The following is a 16,479-nucleotide window of genomic DNA, read 5'->3' on the forward strand; positions in this document are numbered from 1 at the left end:
TAGTCATTAAGTGACTGTGTGTCCAGGTTACCAAAAGTGGGTGGAGCCAAAAACAAATTTTACTAGGAAAATATAAACTGTAGCCCTTCTTACACCGTTAATGGCAGTGTTCTCAAACTTTGCACAGTTGGTCACTGGATGAATGAGATTAAGAATTTGGAAGGTAGGTGGAGCCTACAACAGCCAATAAAAATTCACCTTTCGATTTTTAAAGGGAATATTTAAGCTGCTACCATTCTTATACTGTTAATAGCAGATGCCTCAAACCTGGTACAGTTGGTCACTGGGTGATTAGGGTTCAAATTCAGAAAGTGAGCGGAGCCACAAACAGCCAATCAGATTTGTTTATTTTTCAATGGGAAAATACAAGTATTGATACCAAGGACCCCAAAGCTGATAAACTTGATAATTGAGTGACTGTATGTCAAGGTTAGAAAAAGTGTGCGGCGCCAACAACTTATGGCAGGGTTCCCAAACTTGACACAATTACCCACTGGGATTAATATTCAGAAATGTGGGTGGAGCCTAAAACAGCCAATCAAAATTCATCTATTGATTTTCAAGGGGGAACATTTACATTGCTACCATTCTTCCACTATTAATGGCAGAGGTCTCAAACCTGATACAGTCAGTTATTGGGTGACTGGGGTCCAAATTCACTAAAGTGGGTGGAGCCACAAACAGCCAATCAGATTTTTTAGATTGATTTCAGCCATTCTGTTATTGGCAGGGTTCTCAAACTTGACACAGTTGTCCACTGGTTGACTGGGACTAATATTCAGGAAAGTGGGTGGAGCCTACAGCAGCCAATCAAAATTCACCTTTTGATTTTCAAGGGGAATATTTACATTGCTGCCATTCATACACTCTTAATGGCAGAGGCCTCAAATCTGGTACAGTCAGTCACTGGGAGACTGGGGTTTAAATTCTGAAAAGGTAGTGGGCCAAAAACAGCCAATCAGATTTGTTTAATTTCAATAGTAAAATGCAATTTATTGATGCCAAAGACCCCACAGCTCATAAACTTGGTCATTGAGTGACTGTATGTCAAGGTTAGAAATAGTGGGCAGAGCCAAAAGCAACTAACTTTTTACATGGGAAAATATAAATTGCAGCTATTCTTACACTGTTAATGGCAGGGTTCTCAAACTTGACACAGTTGGTCACTGGGGGACTAGGATTAACCACTTCACAACGGAGGGGTTTTACCCCTGAAGCACCAGCGCGATTTGTAACTTGCAGCGCTGCTTCGATTCATTTTTTTCTGTGATATGATTGGTTATTGGGGACTGGGGTCCCCATAACTAATCATTGCACTGCAGAGCGGGGGTGTGCGCGCGCACGCGCGGGTCGCGGGGGCGCGCGATCGCGCGTTGCACGTTTGTTTACATTTTATTGTTATCAATGGAGATTGCTTCTGTTTGAAGCAGTCTCCATTGTGTCCGCAATCGGCGCGTCTAATTGGATTTAGGAACGCTTGTTCCTAACATCCAATTAGTCACCTGCTGTGCTGGCTGGCTGGAGTGTGCGCGCGAGGTCCCCGCCCACTCCCAGCCAGTAAACAAACAAGTGCGCCTTTCTCCGTCCCTGGGGGTGAAGCAGTGCGCAGAGGGACGGAGAAATTTAGCACTGGGGGGGTAAAGTGGTTAATATTCGGAAAAGTAGGTGGAGCCTATAAGAGCCAATCAAAATTCACCTATTGATTTCCAAGGGTAATATTGAAACTGCTGTCATTCTTACACTGTTAATGGCAGAGGCCTCAAACCTGCTACAGTCGGTCATCAAGTCACTGGGGTTCAAATTAACTAAAGGGGTGGAGCCACAAACAGCCAATTAGATTTGCTTTTTTTTATAAACTGCTTCCATTCACACAATTTTGATGCCAGGAACCCAAAAGCTCACAAACTGCAGGCCTGATTACACTGTTAATGGCAGGGTTCCCAAACTTTGCCCAGATGGTCACGGGGTGACTGAGATTAATATTCAGGGATGTGGGTGGAGCCTATAATAGCCAATCAAAATTCACCTGTTGATTTTCAAGGGGAATATTTAAATTGCTGCCATTTTTATACTGGTAATAGCAGATGCCTCAAACCTGCTACAGTTGGTCATTGGGTTACTGGGGTTTAAATGCTGGAGAGGGGCAGAGCCACAAACAGCCAATCTGATTTGTTTAATTTCTATGGGAATATACAAATTATTAATGCTAAAGACCCCAAAGCTCACAAACTTGGTCATTGAGTGTTTGTGCGTTAGGGTTAGAAGAAGTGGGCGGAACCAACACAAGTCAAATACATACCCAGGCAACGCCGGGTCATCAGTGGGTGGAGAAAAATACTAATTTCACTGGGAAAATGTAAACTGCAGCCATTCTTACATTGATAATGGCAGGGTTATTAAACTTTGCACAGTTGGTCACTCAGTGAATGGGATTAATATTCAAAAAAGTGGGTGGAGCCTACAAAAGTGTATAAAGCTTCACCTATTGCTTTTCAAGGGAATATTTAATTGCTACCATTCTTGCACTGTTAATGGCACAGGCCTCAAACCTGGTACAGTTGGTCATTGGGTGACTGAGTTCAAATTCAGAAAAGGGGGTGGAGCCACAAACAACCCATCAGATTTTTTCATTTCAATGCAAATTATTGATGCCAAAGACTACAAAGCTCACAACCTTCGTCATTGAGTAATTGTGTGTTAGGGTTAGAAAAAGTGTGTGGAGCCGACACCAGCCAAATACATACCCGGGCAACGCCGGGCAATCAGATAGTACACTATATAATGAATATACCCCATAGCTGCTGATTCATGACTGTTGCTGTTGCTCTCTACTTAGATGCATTCTTAGGCCTGTATTATCATCAGCAGCTACTGGGGTCCTAGTCTTCAAACTTTATGACCTGGACCTACAGCTAATAGGAGGGTCAGCCAAAGGATTGAAGGGTAAGGGATGGGTGGAGTGAAAGAAACGTTCCTTTAGTTTAGTGGTGGAGAACAGGATACTTTGTGGAGGTCTAAGACACCGATTAATATAACAGTGATGTCCAGTCAAAAGACCATTTGATTTCCACATATTTTGGATATAGTTGGTAGCTGAGTTTTTTTTTCCTATTAGTTAACAGTAAATGCTTAGCTGCATAGATAATGTGTGAGATTGCTAGTCCGAATTCTGCAGGGAATTGATCAATTGGAAAGGGACAATTGGGGGGGGCAGTTTTTTTTTGGTTTTTTTTTGCAGCTTCAGAGGGAGTAATACATTTTAGTAATACATTCACACCTAAAAGCGCAAAACGCCAGCGATTACCGCTAGCGTTTTGCGGGAGGGATTTTTCCGCGATTAACGCAGAAAAATCACTGGGCACTGCAGCGTTTTGTGAGCAATCGTGATTAGCGGTGCTATGCATGCTAATCTCAATCGCTAATCGCCGGCAAAACACTGCATGTTATGTCAGAACACTGCCATAGGCTTACATGGGCCAGGGTTTTTAAAAAAAAACGCTATCGTTTTGCGCTGAGCGGGAACCGCTTAGGCCTTGTTCACATCACAAATCGCCAGCGCTTTTTTAAGTGCTGATCAATTTTTTTCGATTTTTAAAATCGCCTTTGAAATTAATAAAAACAATGTATGTATTCATGAAAGCGCTTGGGAAATCGCTATACAAAGCGCTTTTTCAAGAGCTTTGCGATTTCCCTATACCTTCCACTATAGGCAAATCGCCCAGAAAATGGTACAGGCAGCACTTTGGTGAGCGGATCGGAATCAAATAGCTCATATGTGAAGACTCATAGGGAATCATTGCACAATCGCTTTTAGGGCGATTTCTGAAATCTTCATCGCTTTAAAAAACCTTTTTCACTGTAATGGCAATGAATCCGCACTGAAAATGCATGCAGCAGTGTGTTGTGTGCTTCAATGGATGTGTTTTTACATTGTATTGGCACCACATGTGCGGGCACAACGCATTTCTTGTAAGCCGGCCCTTATACGTTTAAAAGCATAATATATCACCACAGAAAAACTGACTGTGTGTGTGTGAGGAGGGAGGTTGTTGGCCCATCTGCGGGTGACCTCCCACCTGTTACAAGTTCGGGGCCCCTGCACAGTGCCTTGTGGAACGTGCTTTAGCTACCTGTCCTCACTCTGACTTGTAGCCTCTAGTATTTTATCAGGTTTCGGAACTGCCCACGAGAGCTCTAGGCTAACCGCGGTCACATGACAGTGAGCCTGGATCTCTTGTGGCCAGTTCAGAAGCTGCACAGGACACTAGAGGTTGCAAGCCAGAGCGAGGACAGGTTGTTGTATGTGCTAAAGTACACGCACTCTGCGCCTGTCAGCATATTGGGGGTTCGGCCAGTAGGCAGGTCTTAACTTTTAGCCAATTTTTTAGGCTAAAAGTCAGGGGCTCGGCATATGGGCAGGGGAGCTTATCCATGCATATACAGTATATAGTAATTTGTATTCAAGGTGTGTAACTTAAGTCCCTGGGGGGCAGTGCACACCTCTGTTGGTTACATTTAAGTTGCAGCCTGATTAAGCACTGCCAATATTTTTCCCTGTCCTTTAGAGAATGAGTAGACCATTTATGGCTAGCAGGCTCAGGTTCATACTATCTTTAACGTTTAGCTAGTGGTTAGGTCTCTTTCGAGAGGGCATGTCATTGTGGTGGAAGAGTCTAGTATTGTACAATCTGTGCACAGGCTGTCCTTGAAGCCAACGTCCTCCTTTACTGCATCTCTTTTGAATGCACATTGTGTAATCTGCCCATGTGTGGGCTCTGCGCATCTATGCAGCTGGTCAACTTGGTTGCAGCCTATAATGGGAAGCGCTGACAATATCTCCTTTCGTACAGAAATGTAAGTCTGCTTATGGCTAGCTGCATCCATGTGTATCAGTTTGCATTCAATGTATTTAGTTAGGGTTTAGTGCATAGTTTTGCATCTGATTTGTATTCAAGGTGTGTAATTTAAGTCCCTGGGGGCCGGAGCATGCCTCAGTTGATTTCATTTCAGTTGCAGCCTGACTATGCCAATCTTTTTTCCCTCCCATATATATGGTGTGTATGAGAGTAACTCATCTCCATGCATGTGCATTTACCTTCTGTTGTAAGAAGACATTAGTGAACTGGGAATGAAACAAATTTGAGAAATGACGCCGTTGAGCGCTGAGGAGTTTACTTTCATAAATTCTCTTATGTTGTTTACCCTCTCAGAGTCGGTGTAAGTGGCTCTTGTTCGCCGCAATCTATACCATGACTTTGTTCCTCGCTCAGTAGAGCTGTTGTGTTGAAACGCTTGAAGCTCGTTTTTGTGATTCATTATTTTTATCAAGAGGCACTTCTGTTGAATGTTGTTTAAACTGTAGAGTGTAAAAAGTATCTAAACTGTGAGAGGTTGACAAAGGAGTGCAGCCGCCTTCGAGTTATCTAAAGTTTGCTTATTTCATCAGATATCTCAGTGGACTGCTGTGCAATAAAATGCGTCACAAAATAGCTAAAATAGTTGAAGCTGGTATGTGTGTCAATGGACGTGAGGTGCAGCACACCCTGCCACAAAGATTACACGGCGTGTGCAGCCGGCCAGTATTATCTTCCCTGCCAGTATACATCAGTTCAGAAAAATGGAGGCTGCATAATCTTATCATGTTTCTGCAGAATGTCCATCTTTAGAGCTCTCCCTTTGAACTTCTTCTAACGTTTCAGAACTAAACTATGTAGATTACAAATAAATCATTGTCTATTTTAATGTTTTAGAAATATGTGCAACAGAGACTAAGTTGAAGGACAACTAACGCGAGAGGAATATGGAGGCTGCCATATGTATTCCCTTTTAAACAATACCAGTTGCCTGGCAGTCCTGCTGATCCTCTGCTTCTAATACTTTTAGCCATAGACCCTGAACAAGCATGCAGCAGATCAGGTGTTTCTGACATTATTGTCAGATCTGATAAGATTAGCTGCATTTGTGTTTCTGGTGTTATTCAGACATTACTGCAGCCAGATAGATCAGCAAGATGCCAGGCATCTGGTATTTTTTAGAAGGAAGTAAATATGGCAGCTTCCCTATTCTTCTCACTTCAGTTTTCTTTAAAGGTACCTATTAACGGTACAATATTTTAATCAAATGCGATCTTTCAACGCATTTTGTACGATCGAATTGAAAAACAAAACAAAAAACAGCACAGTGTTTGGTGAAACGATTCTCTGATTGATTGGAACTGAAAATTATGTTGATCAGAAAGCTGGATTTTACGTTCGTATCTGAAGAGAGAAAATGCTCTAATTGACCTGTTTATGGAAAACTGGAGATTTACCTTCCGATTACTTTTGATTGCAAACAGTGCATTGAAAAATTGTATCTGATGAAAAAATTGCACTGTTAATGGGCACTTTTAAGGACCATCATTAATAAAATCTTGATTGTATAATCTTACCAAATCTATGTTGTACAAGGGTTAACACTCTGATTATACTTTGAATGCATACTTTAGGACGTTCCTCATGTTACATGGAAGTGTTAGGGTTCCCATAGATTACCCGATATTGCGGCCAATCAACCCTTTGATTGATTTCCGACCAAAATTGGTTGAATGGAGTAATCAGAAATGGCAGAAAAATCTTGGTCACAAGAGCTTGATGGGGTGTGCAGCAGTAACAGCGTTGGATATTGTGACAACTGACGGACCCCTGGCCAGTGTCCCCACAAATGCATAAATGTTGTCCCGTCCCAGGGCCGGGCAGAGGCAAGAGAGGCTCCAGCCTCAGGGAGCAGTTTAGGAGGGGGTGCACAACTCACTCAGGTATCATTCACCTATTGTGTTTGAAGCAGAGAGAAATAAGAAAAGGGGATACATGGCACTGACTGCAAGCCAGATAACAAGAGATTAAGGTGTTGGGGGGGTTGGGGGCCCTGGAGCGCCTCTTGGTCAAATAGCAATGTGTGTTTGACGGCTGGAGTGGGAGGGATGGAGGGGCGCACTTTGGTGTCTCAGCCTTGGGTGCTGGAGGACCTTGTCTCGGGTCTGGTCCCGCCTTGTCTATGTTCAGTGCTAAAGTTTCACCTCTTTACGCCACGACTTCTATCCTTCTCCGATGTCCGTCGTCTTTACAGGCACTCGTGGTGATGCCGAACACTGGAGGAGGCCAAGAGTCGCACCAGCACAGATGTGAGACATTAACATTGAGCATGGGCACGATGGGACAACATTTATTCACAGGGGGTGGCCCAACAGGCAGCAGGACGAATTCCAATACATTTCATGCTGAAATCTATTGAAAATCACTGTGTAGTGTGTGGCCAGGCAATCGATCAGAGAAGGATCTAATGGTCTATATAGCCATATATTGAGTGATGTATGGACACCTTTAAGATTGTACAATCAAGATTGTATCATTAGTGGACAAGAAGATATCCCTGAGCTGTCAGAAGATGAATGGGCCACACTTTTGGGATACATCTCTATACAGAGTCAGTAGCAGTTCGTGGCAGACTAATTTCACAGAAATTTCTGCATAGGAGTTACATTACACCAGTTAGACGCCAGAAAATTGATCATAAAGCTGCAGGTATGTGTAATCGGTGTACACAGCCTGGGGCTGGCTTCATCCATGTGGTCTGGCAGTGTGGGGCGAATCAGCACTGCTGGGCATTGATCTATGCAGAACTGTAAAACGTCTTTGAAATTAGTATCCCGTCGATGCCTCTTTCCTCACTGCTCGGCCACCTGGAGGCATGGCCGGATTTCAGGCAAGGCCACATAGGCCATGGCTTAGGGGCACCAGGAAAGTAAGGGGCACGCTGTGGGCAGCAGGGTGGCAGTAGCAGTTAGGCTGCCGAACATTTGTCCTGCTACAAAGAGCTTGCACATAGCAGCGGGCGGCTACCAAGAGCCGGATCTGGCACTCGGGGGATGATGGGACAGCAAACGGTCACTTACAGCGTTCTCTGAGCTGCCTGTCTCCCACTGAATGTGCCACTTGCCCATGTTGGGGGGGGGGGGGGGGGTAGCAAGGAAGCTGTAGGTCTGAGGACAGCTGGTGGTAGTGGGCCTTGGGTGGTAAAAAGTACAAATCTGACCCTGCCTGGAGGACAATACACTTTCCACTCCCAAAATGCCGACATATAGGTCAGTCATTGCTTATGCCCGCAAGATGCTCACTCCAAAATGGAACCAAAGTGCACCTGCACTAAAAAAATGACTGGATAAATTATATTCAAAAGGAGTCAGTACAGTTGAAATGGGTGTATACAAGACAGAAGTTCCATGAGAAGTTTAAAAAGTGGTGGGGAAACGTGGATTTCCTATTACAAACTGAAGGTGGGTACACACATCAGATAAACATCTTTGGAAAATGAAAGATCACAGACCAATTTTACCCCCTTCAATGTAGTATGAGAGCCACACTCTACACAGTCTATTCTATGGAGCTGAACTCCCCATCAGATAAAACAATCTTTGCAAGATGATGTACACACAGACAGGCACGTGTAGAGGGGGGTGCTCTGGGTGCCCAGGCACCCCCCTTTTTTAAAATCAGCAAAAAAGGCCCCTCTGATCGCGCAAAATAAGCCCCGCCCCCTACCGTGGTAAGCCCCGCCCACCCACGAGAAGCTCCGCCTCCGCCTGGGGCACTTTCAGGTGAAGAGGCCTGGATAGGAATCCTAGTGTGGCATACTGACCTCACCCTCCACCTAGGACCCATACTGACCTCTACCTCCCCAAGCACCCATAGTGACTTCTCCCTCACCCACAGGGACCTCTCCATCCACCTAGCACCCACAGTGACTTCTCCCTCCCCAGCACCCACAGTGACCTCTCCATCTACCTAGCACCCACAATGACCTCTCCCTCCACCTAGCACCCACAGTGACCTCTCTCTCCACCTAGCACCCACAGTGACCTCTCCCTCCACCTAGCACCAACAGTGACCTCACCCTCCACCTAGCACCCACAGTGACCTCTCCCTGCACCTAGCACCCACAGTGACCTCTCCCTGCACCTAGCACCCACAGTGACCTCTCCCTCCACCAGCACCCACAGTGACCTCTCCCTCCCACAGTGACCTCTCCCTTCACCTACCACCCACAATCACCTCTCCTTCCCCAAATCTAGCAGTGATCCTGCCTACCCCAGCACCCACACTGACCTATCCTTCCCCCAGCACCCACAGTGGTCTTTCCCTCCCCCAGAGGCTACCCTCCTGTCCCCTGCAGCACTTACAGGGACCTCCCATCCCAAAAGCAGCGCCCACACTGATCTCTCCCAACACACAGCACCCACAACTACTCCCTTCTCTAATAACTACAATGACCTCTCCCAGCACCCACAGTGACCTCCCCTTCCTCCAGCACTCATACTGACCTCTTCCTTCCACAGAACCCACAGTGACCTCCCCTTCCACCAGCACCCACACTGACCTCTACCTCCCCCAGCAACCACACTGACCTCTACCTCCCCTAGCAGCAACTATGCTATTCATAGCAGTACCCACAGTGACCTCCCACCCCCTGCACCCACCGCAATCCCACCAATATTTAGCACCCACATTACACTCAACCAGTAACCCCCACTATAGCAAGCACCCAGTACTTGCACCAAGCAACTTTCACACAATACTTATGTCCGACCTCCATATGGCACTTAGTACTTGCATCATTCACCCTATAGCTGGCACCCAGTACTTACACCCACTTGGCACAGTACTTGCACATTATCTGAACTCACATAAACTAGTACTAGCACCCAAAGTACCTGCACTCAGAATCCACATGACACACGATGCCCACCCATAGCTAGCACCTAGTGCAGGCAATGCACCAAGTATTCGCACCAATGTACCTGCACCCAACACCCACATGTTTCATCTGCAGTAGTTCCAGTTGCACTAAGCCTCCACTTGGTGCCCAGCACAAACACCAAACACTCACATATGACATCTAGTACTTGCACCCAGAACTCACAAGGGCTTGAGTAACTGCAATCAACACCTACATGATGCTTGACACCAACCCATACAGCCAGAATGCACATGACACCCTGTGCCAGCACCCAGAACCCACATGGCACCCAGCTTCTGCATTTAGCACTCACATGACAACAAATACCCCACTAGCCAGCACCCATTACCCAGATGTTACCATGTACGCGCTCCCAGTACCCACTTGGCACTCAGTATTTGCACCTAAGACCCACATGACACCCTATAACCCCCATAATCAACACCCACATGGCATAGTACTCACACAGCACAAAGTTCCAAAGCCATTATATGCACCTAGTACCCATCCATGGCCAGCACTCAAATAGCAACCAGTACCCATCTTTGGTCTGAACCCATATGAGACTCAGTTCTCTCCCATGGCACACATCCAGACCACACATGGCACTCTCTGCTCACTCATGTCCAACACTCACATGGCTCCCTGTACCAATTAGCACTCACATGGCACCCACTATTGTTTATCACCATCTGCTACTCATTCAGCACCCAATACAGCATAGCACCCACTGCAAATAAACACCCAATACAAACTGGACCTTGGTACCCACAGCAGCTTGACACGGACTGTACTTTGGCATCTCGGCACCCACTGCAAATTAGCACAAACTGGACCTTTGCGTCTTACCACCCACTGCATCTGTGCACCCACTGCACCTTGGCACTTACTGCAGTTTTGCATCTACTAATGCTTAGCAACCACTGCATATTGGCAACCACTGCTTCTTTGCCTGAAAAGAAGCTTGGGTGCTGATCTAGAGGGACAGAGGTCCCAGTAATAAAAGGTGAATCCATGCCTACATCAGGCTCCACTGTGCCCACTCTAATAGTGCGCACCTATGACTGCTGATTTGAGGATGGTGGCATCAAAGAAGTTGGTTGGAAGAAGACACAAAGTCTGCCTGATACTTCTATAAAGGTGTGTGTGTGTGTGTGTGTGTGTGTGGTGGTGGTGGGGGGGGTTACACAATTTAGCACGATTTATCGATTAGGGCCCCAATTTAGCACGATTTATCGATTAAGGCCCCTTTTTCAAATTTGAGCACCCCCCTTGAGAATCCTCTGCACGGCCCTGCACACAGATGCTGTACACATGCAACAGATCAGTATCTGCAAATGATCCGTTCCTGCAAAATGCTTCCATAGTCTATGATATCTGCAGATCTCATACACACCTGTGTTAAGGATAAAGGCAAAAAATCTTGCACTTTTTAAAATCGCTACTAAATTGCCAGAAAAAGTTCATAAAATCACTTACAAATCGCAAATTCAAAACGCCAGCGATTGCTATTGGCGACTTGTAGTGGGTTCCAGGCCTAAGTGCTTGTGGTTTGAAAAACTCTTGCTAATGTAATGCTGTGGGGGTGATCCCACTTGTAGGATGTGATTTTATAAAACTCCCCCATAGCATTGCATTAGCAAGAGCTTTTCAAATCACCAGCGCTTAGCGAAGCACTGCTAGTGAGTCTCAGCTTACTGAGATTGTTATGTGTGCAATGCATGGCAGGTTTCCAGAATAGAATGGCTTCTACTGACTCCTGATGTTGCCTTCCTTGTTCTAATGTTTTGAAATGACACATGATTGTATGGTTACCTTTATGAGTCAGTCATCTCCAGATCTGCATGTGTCCTGAAGTAGGTCACATAGATTAAAATCATTTAATTCTGTTTGTTTCAAATGACTCATCTGTTCTAGCTGGTTTTCCTTACAAGAAATGGGAGCTGCTTTTTAAGATTTCAAAGAAAATCAATTAAATGCGGTTTCATGATAATAATTAGCGTATCACAACAGTGGTGTACCTACCATAAGGCTGCAGGTGTAGCCATGGCTAGGGGTGCTGCTGTGGTGCTCAGTTACTGTGTTCTTACACCTAGGACCTCTTTTCATCGTTTGGGTCAACATTCGGGAAAATAGCAGCAGGCAGTGCAGGGGACTTTACTACTTCCTGCACTAGATGTAGCACCTCTCCCCCTTCCTGTCCTCTGGGCAATGTGTCTCCTCGCTCGCTACACACAGCCTGCAGTGAGTGAATGTGCAGAGCAGCAGGGTGAGTAGAGAGAATGATTGCTGTGCTGCAGCTGGGACATTAGCAGGGAGAGGTGGCAGGATGTGTTTAGTGCTTCAGGAGTTGCCTGTCATTAGTAGCCATGTGCTCTGGCTGCGGTAATACCAGAGTGCCCTAGACTATTGATTATTTATCCTGATCAGAGTAATTAATCAATAATGCAGGGCAGTCTGCTGTTGCAGAAGCCAGTGATACAGGTGCTGACAGATGACTTCTGTAGTGAGCAGAGAAGCAAGCTCCAGGTAATTTAGATTAGATTGATTGCAAGTAATCTTATCTGTTTTCCCGGTTCCCCCTCCCACCTAGTTGTCTTACCCCGTGGCCCTTTGGCCTGGTGCACACCAAGCAGTTTTTGCAGCGATCCGCAAACCACTTCCGCCAGTGAAAACGCTTGGCTAATGTATTTCAATGAGATGGTGCACACCAGCGGATTGAGGTTTTTAGCAAACCGCAAACGTGCCTCCTGCTGCACGTTTGCAGAAGCGTTTCTGCCTCAATGTAAAGTATAGGAAAATCGCAAACCGCTCTGAAAAACGCTAGATCAGAGCGGTTTTCCAGGCGTTTTTGTTACAGAAGCTGTTCAGTAACAGCTTTTACTGTAACAATATTTGTAATCTGCTACACAAAAACGCTCCCAAAAACGCTAGGCATGTATAGAAAATGTCTCTAAACATGCCTAGAATCACTCTGAAATCTGCTCCAAAAACCGCTAGCGTTTTGCAGATCTGCTAGAGGTTTTGGTGTGCACTGGGCCTTTCTCAGATTTTAGTGGCTTCTTTTAACAGCATGTCTCTGCCATGCAGCACTGGTGATGTCTGCAGTCCTGATGAGAGTCCTTTCTGCCATTTCTCCTCTCCCCCTAGGCTCTCTTTCTTGTGCCTCTACCTCTTTATCCGCCCCTCATCCTATGCATCCCAGTGTTCTCCCCAGATTTTTTTTCCAGCCGTGTGGCTTGAAATAGTAGCCGGGTGCATGAAGAAGTAGCCGGGTGGGGCGAGTTGAAAATGCAGGGCAACTGTGCTTACAGCATAGGAGGAGGTGAGGAGGTGAGCCGATGACAGCCGGGTGGTCACCAAATCTAGCTGGGTGGAGCACCCGGCTAAAAGAGCCTGAGGAGAACACTGCAGCCACCTCTTCTGCATGTCCCCCTTCTCCGACTGTCCTCAGAGGAGCTCACAATCTAATCGTACCATAGTCATAGTCTGTTATGCCACATTATTATTGTGTATTTATATAGCACTGACATCTTCTGCAGCACTGTGTAGAGTACAGAGTTTCATAACGGTTACCTCTGTCCACATCCTGACAACTCCTTTTCCCCCAAAATACCCCAAAATTTGTAGTGACACGCTCGGCGCCCCAACCAGTCAACTTTCCCATAAAAAAATTGCTTGTTTTGGGGGGAGGGGGCTGTCTGTAGATAATCAGCACCGGGTGTCAAATTTCCTAAGTACGCCACTGTATCACATCCAATAATGCTGTACTCTCCATCCAGTAATGCTGGGACCACATGATGCAACTTCCTTTCCGATCAACGGGAATCGGACAATTATTTCCGACCTCTCTGATCTGTTTATGATCGATAAAGGAATCGATTTTGTAAGTTAGCATAGAAAAATCGATCCCTTTCTCGATCAGGAACAGTTTGGACATGTACACACGATACAACACCAATCAGACAGGAAATTACATTGTGTGTTCCCAGGATAATCAGGCTTTGCAAGCAGGTGCAGATAACATTTTGCACTACTATAAATTGCTCAGCTGCGTAAATTTAAATAGAATGAATGCGGCTCTGCTGTGCCATCAGGTTACATTGTTGACAGTTTTATTAACCAATTAATCCTATCTGGCGGACTATAGTTGTCCAGATAGGAGCCGCCGTAGTCTATCTGGATGCATATCCGTGTCCAGTGTTGTTGCAGCGGGTGAGCATGGATGTGCACGCTCATTCCTGGCTGCACTTACAGGGGATCAATTAGTGAAGGGAACAAGTGTTCCCTGAGCCAACCAAAGCCCCTGTGAATGCATAAACATGTCTCGAATAATGATTCATAAAACTAAAAGAACAAAGTAAAACAAAAGATTGAGCTCTTACTGATACCCACCAGGTTAGTGTATAGCACCACCCAGTGTCAAAAAAGTAAAATTAAAGTAAAAAGTAAATGAAATAATTTTAATATTTAATAAAACCTTATTAAACCTTATTTTTGGTTGTAAGCACCCAAGAACAGGAAGTGTGTGTGGGGAGGGCAGAAACAGTAAGGGTTGGTTCACACTGTTAGCGATTGCGCTCAGTTCGCAGATCGCCAGCGATCCTTGTAAAGATTGTGCTATTCTGAAGAACCATATGTACTACACTAAGTGGCATAGCAGTAAGGGTTGCAGAGTTTGTGACTGCATCGGGCCCTTGGATCAAAGGGGCTCTCTAGGGGGCCCTCCTTCAACCACAGTATTAGCTCTTCAATGGTGCTATACTGGTAACGATCACTTCTATATATGCTTTGAATGGTAGTAATCTGTTCCCTTCCTGTGCTTACATCTTTCACACTGTGGTTGTTCTTGGCAGGTTTGGTTTATTTATTTATTTATTTATTTGTTGAATTTATAAAGCGCCAACATATTACGCAGCGCTGGACATTAATTTAGGTTACAGACAATATTTAGGGGTGACAAACAGCAATATGACAATACAGGAATACAAGAAAACCAGATCACACAGCACAGTATGAAGACAAGGTAATGCTTAGTCACTGGATGGGAGCATGGAGATTAGGCAAGTTAGGTTCACTCAAATGCATAGCATGGGTGCACAGTAATAGAGGTGCATGATCAGGTAGGACACAAAAGGAGTGAGGACCCTGCCCAAAGGCTTACAATCTAGAGGTTGTGCCATGTTAAGTGTTATGTATAGTAGAATGCTTGTGGGGCCCAATGTAAAATTTGCACTGGGACCCAAAGCTCCTTAGCTACGCCACTGACAACAGTTCTATCACTCTGTTATACTGTATATTCCATTTATCTAAGTTTGTCTTTAAATATTCTAGTGAGATCAAAGTGGATTTTAGGAAAGAAATGTGTCGCAACAAATATTTTAGTGGTCCAGGTTGCAAAAATTTCTAGTCATGTAATTTTAAACAACAAACGGTAATATGCAAATATTTTCTCTGTACAAAGTTTTTGATCACTCTGGGTACTTCAAATTCAATAAAAAATTCGGATCCCATAGATCCCAGTGCATTTCCCCACAGGAGTCTGAAATCATCTTATCTCTGCTAATTATTCAATCATTTTGATGTTGTGTCCTGCAGTTATATTAAATATGCCTTAGTTATATTATATTAGTTATATTTCCATACTTCTTCTTACATTCTGCTTCTAATTGCTAGTGCGGTTCACAGGCTAAGCACAGGTACAGGAGAGTCTGAGGGCTCGTTTCCACTAGTGCGGTGCGGAATCGCCTGCATTCCACCGCGGACGAAATCGCATGCGGGTGCGATTCCGCATGCGTTTTTGCCGCGATTTCGCATGCGATTCCGCATAGGTAAGGTATATGCGAATTTAACCATGTCACTGCCTGTGTAAATTAACATTAATACCTATGCGAAATCGCATGCGATTTCGCGGCAAAAAACGCATGGTCACCCCGCATGCGATTTCCCTATTAGATACATTAGCGGCGATTCGCGCACATTCCTTCTGCATGCGAAATCTGACGGCTCTGCCGTGCAGATTTCTGCCGCCCCAAAAAACGCTCCCGCAGCCGCACAAGTGGAAACGGCCCCATCCACTTACATTGCCTTTGCGAATCCGCGTGCAGTGCCCGCATGCGGATTCGCTATAGTGGAAACGAGCCCTGAGACCCAATTCCCACTTGCACAGAAAACCTACAAGCGAGACTTACAGCTTAATTCCAGGCAAGCAAACAACACACAGCAGACTCAAGTCTTGGTTCAAAACCTGCTAGTAACTATTTAGAGAATGAGGCTTCCCTCGGGTGTAACAAGCCCCCCATTGCTGAGTGCGGCCCCCTTTCACATCGGCACTGCGCAGCTCCTCTTCCTGGTTTAAGTGCGCACAATGGCGACGCGAGCCCGCCTGCGCATGCACAGTAGCATGGAGCCCGTGGCATGCTATTGTACTGCTATTGGCTATTGCACGCATTGAACCAGGAAGAGGAGCTGCATGGCCCCAATGTGATTAGCGACAATGCATGGTCGCTAATCTCCCAGGGGGGCTGCGCTCAGCAATGGGGCACCAAGGAATAGTGAGGGAAGCCTCAATAAGATCCTGAGGCTTCCCTCTCATAAGGTAAGTATCTGATTTTGTACCCAAGCTTCGGCTCGGGTACACTTTAAGCACAACAAAACTCAAAACCCTTTCTTTTCAGTTCTAGATTAAGTAAGAATGGGTTAGAG

At 45.4% G+C, this 16,479-nt stretch overlaps 1 protein-coding gene across 3 annotated transcripts in view; it reads left to right on the top strand.

Annotated features, from left to right (window-relative positions):
- MTUS2 (microtubule associated scaffold protein 2) overlaps window positions 1-16,479 on the top strand; it is a 737,980-nt gene that overhangs the window by 9,360 nt on the left and 712,141 nt on the right. The gene's annotated exons all lie outside the window — the stretch shown is intronic.

This window comes from Hyperolius riggenbachi, chromosome 2 (assembly GCF_040937935.1).
Source record: "Hyperolius riggenbachi isolate aHypRig1 chromosome 2, aHypRig1.pri, whole genome shotgun sequence".
Lineage (NCBI taxonomy): Eukaryota > Metazoa > Chordata > Amphibia > Anura > Hyperoliidae > Hyperolius > Hyperolius riggenbachi.